Below are 7,854 nucleotides of genomic sequence, written 5' to 3'. Positions count from 1 at the left end.
CAAGAAACAATAACATGCGCACATAGAAGCATCAATCACACATATCAACACAGTATGTACCTGGAGAAAGCTTACAGCTGAAAACCCCCAACTATTAGTATATTATATTGATTGAGAACATGTAACAATACATAGTACAATACTCCTCGCAAGTAATTAGTACTAGCTCCACCTGTTACACACAAAACTAGCTCAGATCTGATGCCTCAAATCTCCTGCACTGTTTGCCTACCTCCGCTGCGCAATCCTGCATGAGAATAATGATAAATGGCTGATCCAAACTCATATTTCCTTTGGCTGAACCACACAATCCTCATTGGCAATACTCAATCCATTGATTGTGCAAATCTCATGCAAAACTATAGTCACAACTGACAGCTGTCTTTCCCTTTCACTCACCTCTAACACCTGTCTCCACTGAACTGTCCATGCACTGAGTTAACTGATGTATTCTTTAGTTACTTTATGAGTTAATAATTAGTGAATTAATTAATAATTAATTCACACAACTCATCACTAGTGTATTATGTGGTTAGACTAAATACAACTAGTTCAACCAAGTCAAATTGAACACAACTCCATCAACTCCTCATTCAAATCCACCAAACTCAATCACTTGAGTTCTAACTGAAGTCATTCATGCAATAGTTCAACTAACCCATAATAAAAGCGTATTTCCTTCTGGCAGTTGCATGTGCCACATCTATAGCTCGAACTGAAGTGCTCCAAGAGGATAAGATAATGTTTATAGTCCAAATATTATTAAGAGCTAATAATATTCGACTGTTCTATATTTAGACTGGAAATCTAAAAATAGACTCCGCCCATATGTCTAAAAATAGAAGTCCATCTATTTTTACCAACATGACCAATCATCCACAAATAGCATCTTGCAACTCATGGACCATGATCCATATGTCTAAAAATAGACATAGTTTAAAAATAGACTTTGCGCCAAAAATTGCCTGCGGACCCACTTAGTGAAGGCAACTTCTTTTCACTAAGCTCCATCATCTTGTTTCATTTTCAACACTCCCTCTCAACAAGATATGTATTATCAGCAACCCCTATCCTGCAACTCTGGAATGTTTTGCATGCAACACATTTGCCCGGTCCACTTGCTCCAACAACACTTGGAACAAAAACACTCCCAACTGACCACTCTGTTGGGCTAGGAACATACTCTAATGCTGAAGCTCTACCTGCTGCTAACAAGTGCTCCCTCTTTGACATCTGCGCTACTGCAACATCTCCATGCATCTCGCACCATTGCACACCTCTCTGTGCCACCTAGCACTGTGCAAAACACTTGTGCCTCTCGCATTGTTGCAGTCTGCTAGCTATGTGCTGTCATGGGATTCCCTACACTATCACTCTCTCTACTGCTCCATCCGCATCTGTCTCTACCCAATCAGTCAGTTCCTTCTACTCCACATCGGGTCTCCCGTAGCAAGGTCTCATCCAAGAGGTTAGGTACTCAAGGATCCTGCCCCTCCTCCTTGGGACAATCACTCTATATCACCCCACCTCCTACCTGGAGGAATGGGTGCATGTAATCCCTCAGCCCACCTGGCTCGAAGTTTCCCCATACTGGAGGTTTTGTGCATGAGTAGATGTCTCTACTCGATCTCCTCTCAGCTTCCCCTGTTGTGGCCGCTCCACAACCTCCTGAAGCTGCTTCACCAATTGTGGTTCCTCCACAATCGTCTGAGACTTCTTCTAGCTCTACATGTTGAGAGGTAATATATGCTCCCTCTCAACCACCAAGTCTCCATCAGTTGCCTCACTGCTCAAGGTTTTACATGCATCTTGAACCTCAAGTGCATACAGGTTCTTGACCCGTGAACCAATCTGCTTCACCTATCTAGTGATGAAGTGTTTAAGGAAAACCTTTCCCTTACTGAAGACTACATCATAGCCTCTGTCCTCCAGCATCGCGATCGACACCAAGTTTCTCTTCAGTCCTGGTACATACTTAACATCGGTCAAGGTAAGGCGAGCTCCATGCTCCCTCTAAAAAATAACCGTTCCTACACCTGAGACACTATACTTCTCATCATTACCCATCTCTATGAGTATCTGGAGATATTTCTCCTCCAAAGTACTGAACAAACTTTTGTCACCGGTCATGTGGAAAGAAGCTCCACTGTCAAGAAACCAACCACTTCCCACCATGGATGAAACCATGCATGTGAAGAGTGTGAAATCCAACTCAAACTGTGAAGCAAGTTTCTCACCTTCAGATCCTTCCCCGGATCCCTTCTTGGACTTCTTCTTTGGGCAATTAGTAGCATAATGGCCCAACTCATGAAAATGAAAGCATCTCACCTTCAACTTGTCAACCTTCTTCCCATCATCGGAAGAACTGGATTTGGAAAGAGAACCCTTCTCCTTCCCCTTCTTCACCTTACTCGCTGAGGCACAGTTATCCTCATCATGCATAGATGAAGAACTGCCTCTGGTGCTCCGTTTGATCTCCTCCTTGCACAGGATCTGACCAAAGTCTCTCCCATCCTAGCAATTTCTCCCGACCATTGACAAAGTCCTGATAGGAATGCCAACTCTTCGGAAGACCAAGGAGAGCCAAGCTCACCAAGTCCTCATCATCAACAGTCACCCCCACACTTCCCAATGCATCCCGGCATTGTGTGAACTTCGTGAGATACTGGGGCATACTATCTCCATTCTCACACTTAGATGTTTCTGAGTTTATCCTTGAGCACCATTCCACCAGCTCAAAAACTCAACCGCTTTCGATCTAGAATCCGTGAGAACGAAGTATTTCTTGTATAGAGATCAACTGTATGGGCATTCACCGGATATCTCACCTTCCAAAAGAAGGATGAATCTAGAGGCTACCTGGCCCGATTACAGACTCTGCCTGAAGAAATAAAACGTAGTCACTTTCTGAATAATAAATCTAATGATCAATCCTCGCTTTGATATCCTGTAGAACTTTTCCTACAAATCAACCAGCTCTGATACCATGTAGAAATTTTGAATAATATGACACTTATTCACAGAGATTATCCTGATTATACACTATTGCGGAATACATGCATAATACATAACCTCCTCTACATTGATCATCAATTTTGCGGAATCAAGAAACAATAACATGCGCACATAGAAGCATCAATCACACATATCAACACAATATGTACCCGGGGAAAGCTTACAGCTGAAAACCCCCAACTATCTGTATATTATATTGATTGAGAACATGTAACAATACATAGTACAATACTCCTCTCAAATAATCAGTACTAGCTCCACCTGTTACACACAAAACTAGCTCAGATCTGATGCCTCAAATATCCTCCATTGTTTGCCTGCCTCCACTGTGCAATCCTGCATGAGAATAATGATAAATGGCTGATCCAAACTCATATTTCCTTTGGCTGAACCACACAATCCTCATTGGCAATACTCAATCCATTGATTGTGCAAATCTCATGCACAACTATAGTCACAACTGACAGTTGTCTTGCCCTTTCACTCACCTCTAACACTTGTCTCCACTGAACTGTCCATGCACTGAGTTAATTGATGTATTCTTTAGTTGCTTTATGAGTTAATAATTAGTGAATTAAATAATAATTAATTCACACAACTCATCACTAGTGTATTCTGCAGTTAGACTAAATACAGCTAGTTCAACCAAGTCAAACTGAACACAACTCCATCAACTCCTCATTCAACTCCACCAAACTCAATCACTTGAGTTCTAACTGAAGTCCTTCATGTAATAGTTCAACTAACCCATAAGAAAAGCGTATTTCCTTCTGGCAGTTGCATGTCCAACATCTGTAGCTCAAACTGAAGTGCTCCAAGAGGATAAGATAATGTTTATAGTCCAAATATTATTAAGAGCTAATAATATTCGACTGTTCTATATTTAGACTGTCAGTCTAAAAATAGACTCCACCCATATGTCTAAAAATAGAAGTCCATCTATTTTTACCAACATGACCGATCATCCACAAATAACATCCTATAACTCATAGACCATGATCCATATGTCTAAAAATAGACTTTGCGCCAAAAATAGCCTGCAGGTCCACTTAGTGAAGGCGACTTCTTTTCACTAAGCTCCATCATCTTGTTGCATTTTCAAGAGACTCTAGAGTTAATGGCAAGATATATGACCCCTTTAATGCTACTTTCATTGTTGTCATCCCTAAGACTGACAATCCAAACTCCTTCGATGACTACAGACCGATGTTTCTTTGTAACTGCATCTATAAGATCATGGCTAAAATCATTTCCAACCACTTAAGGCCCATTCTATCCACCCACATCTCACAAGATCAATTTGCCTTTCTTCAAGACCGACAGATCCATGAAGCGGTGGGAACAGTCCAAGAAGTTATGCACTCATTGCATTACAAGAAAATCAAAGGTATGATCCTCAAGGTCGACTTCTCTAAGGAATTTGACAGAGTTTGTTGGTTGTCTATTAGAATTCTTTTAACCCACCTTGGGTTCCTATTTGTCTTCATTAAATGGATTATGGGTCGTATCACTAACATTCCATTCAGTGTTTTGGTTAATGGCGGAAAGAGGTCTTCGACAGGGTTGTCCACTCTCACCACTTCTATTCCTCCTAATAGTGGAGGGGCTCAGTAGACTCATCAAAGCAGAGGCCAGAAGGGGCAGACTTCAAGGTATAAAAGACACAAAAGACTGCATCTTAACACACATGTTATTCGTGGATGATGTCTTAACTTTCCTCAATGGAGGTATAGGGGACTTGACCATCATAAAGAACATTTTCTCCCTATTTGAAGTGGCTATAGGCATGATGGTCAATTGTAGTAAATCCACCTTAACAACGGCTAGATGCAGCTAACATGAGATCCACTTTTCCCTACAAAGATTTCAGTTCACTCTGCTAAAACTTGAGGATGGGTTAAGATACCTTGGATATAAGCTGAAGCCTCCAGGATACAAAATAGTAGACTGGACGTGGCTTATAGCGAAGATGGAGAGAAGACTCAATATCTGGTACTACAAATATCTATCCAGGGCATGTACATTTGTCCTCATCAAGACCATTCTGGAGGCTACAACGGTCTATTGGATGTCCTTGGCATGGATCCCTAGAGGTATACTCTCAAGGATACTGGAACTTTGTTACAGATTCTTTTGGAAGGGAAATCAGACAGGAAGCATTATGCTTGGGTCAAATGGATGCACTCAACCTTCCAAAGAAATGGGGTGGATGGGGCATCAAGAAATTGGAATACTTTTCCTCAGCCCTGGCAGCAAAACTTGGATGGAAACTTATATCGTCTAATAGCTTATGGACCAAGGTGGTGGTCTCCAAATACATTGCCCCTCTCAATGTGATGGATTGGTTAAGGCAGCCACACAGATACTCCTTTGGGATGTCAATTATATGGAAGGTTGTTCTTAAATCCTTGGACATCATCAGAGCTTGCATCACATGGAAAATTCAATCTGGTTCGGCTATTAGGATACGACAGGACCCCTAGATCAGTTGTGGGGATGCCCATAGACTACCTATTGAGATCAGGAATCATATCACTACAATGAATAGCACTCATATCAATCACATAGGAGATTCTGAGCACTCCACCCTTTTCCAGCAAGCTTGGAAATCGACCCACAGCTTAAATATTCCTCAACAGTGGGCACAGATCTAGAAGGACTACATTAGGGCTCTCACTGCCACCCACATCTGATTAGGGGATGGAAAAGATGAGATCATCTGGGCATTATCGAAATTTGGGTCTTACACACCCAAGGAGGGCTACCTGGTATTAGCTGATGCTCGAAGACCACAAGTCATTGAACATTGGTGGAGGCACTTATGGAAGCTCAAAGCACCCCCAAGGTGCAGACATCTCATGTGGACCATCCTCAACAATAAAATCCCCACGAGGGACAACCTCCTCAAACGAGCCCAAAGTGGTCCATTTTGGTGTTGTCTTTGTAAGAGCAGCGATGAATCTGTCTCGCATCTATTCATAGAGTTCACAGCTGCTCCAGAACTCTGGCAGACAATTACTACATCAGTCTCTACATAGATCTGGTGGAGGGCTCTAATCCTGTGGAGGCCTAGACACACTGGTGGACAAGGGTTGTCCCGGCTAAAATTCGCAACCTCCCGCTTCTCATCCGCTAAGCCATTTGGATTGCGCACAATAGACTCATATTCCTGAACGCTTCCCCTTAATGGCCTTCAATTGCTGCACAAATCTTGTTTGATTATACTCGTATCCCGGAAGATGATAATCCCCAGCCTCGCACTCTTATACCTGAATCCATTAACCACTCACTTCCTTGGGCTTTCTTTGATGGTTCTGCACAGGAGGGGAGGTGTGGGGGGGGAGCCATCATGTATCTCACTTACCTCCATCTTTTCAATATACAAATGGGCCTAGGAGGAGGCTCGAACAACTTTGTTGAACTATCCATTACTAAATTCCTTATTCAATTTGCATTGGAAAAACATTATAGAGCATTGCAACTATTTGGGGATTCACAAGTTGTATGTGATTGGCTTAACAAAAAAACAAGATGTTATACTTACACATTGAGACATATCATGGATGAGGCTCTTTGACTTTCTTCACATTTTGATTTTTCATATGCCAACACATTTTCAGGGAAAGGAACGCAGCTGTCGATCGATTATCCAAAGAGGCTGCGAACAGGCCTTCTGAAACTTGGATGATCCAAGAACAGAGGGAAGGAGCCCATTATCAATATTACCACAGGCCCTTCATAGACATAGCTGCTCAGTAGGCTCATTGGGAGCCTGGATACAAGGTTTTTCTCATGCTTTTACAGTCTCCATCTGTAAATATACATATGTTTATTTTCTTTTATCTCAGAACTCATGGTAGTTGTGGCATGCACTCATGGGTTGTTTAATTATTGGCTCTTTTTGTTTTGCTAGCAGTTTGTTGTTGCTCTTGTATATGGTAATTCCTTCTTCAGGTCTTTGTGACCTCAGGTAGTTGGCATGATCACTGCTAGATTTGGTACATACTTGTTGTTATTTCTTGTTGTGTTTATACTTGCCCGGGCTTTTGGTGGCGTGGTCGACTGAAAATGATAATGGTCTAATTTTAGCTCTGTAATGTTGTCCTTTAGGGTGTAAATGGTTCTTCTTTTTATGATGGTGTCTATATTAATAATGTGTATGTGTGATGTACCCCTTTTTTATTATTTATTAATAGAAAGCTTCTGGTCGTACTTTAAAAAAATGAAATATTTTAAGTATGACAAAGAAACTTAAACATTAAAAATTTGAAGATAATATAAAACTTTTTGAAACTATGGTTTTAACTTAATTATTTAAAATGAATAATATTGATGAACGATGAACAAGCGTGTTTACCTTAATTTAGTTGTAACTATCCATTTACATCTTAGTGATTTAATATTTAATTGGAATTTAATAATATAATTAATAGAGTAGAAACATTACTTTATCTTTCAAATATAATAAATAAAATATAATAGATAGTAAAAATAATTATTAAGAAAAAATATATCACTTGAAATGTTTTTTAATGGTTTATAAGAAATATTTTTACTTTTAGTAAGTACATTTACATATTAGATTATTAACATACTTTTATACATAAAAAAATATTAAAAATAAATAAATAATGAATTTAATATTAAATATATATATATATATATATATATATATATATATATATATATATATATATATATATATATATATATATATATTAAATTCAAGTAAATACAAACAAACATTTACACATGCCAAGTATATAAAAAAAAAATTAAGATGTATATATTTTTTTGCTAATTTCAAATTGAAGTTTAACCACTTAAAAATCCAAAAAC

Source organism: Pinus tabuliformis, chromosome 1_1 (assembly GCF_031772625.1).
Source record: "Pinus tabuliformis cultivar Carrire ecotype Pingquan chromosome 1_1, CPIR1, whole genome shotgun sequence".
Lineage (NCBI taxonomy): Eukaryota > Viridiplantae > Streptophyta > Pinopsida > Pinales > Pinaceae > Pinus > Pinus tabuliformis.
Note: the sequence above shows the minus strand (reverse complement) of the source record.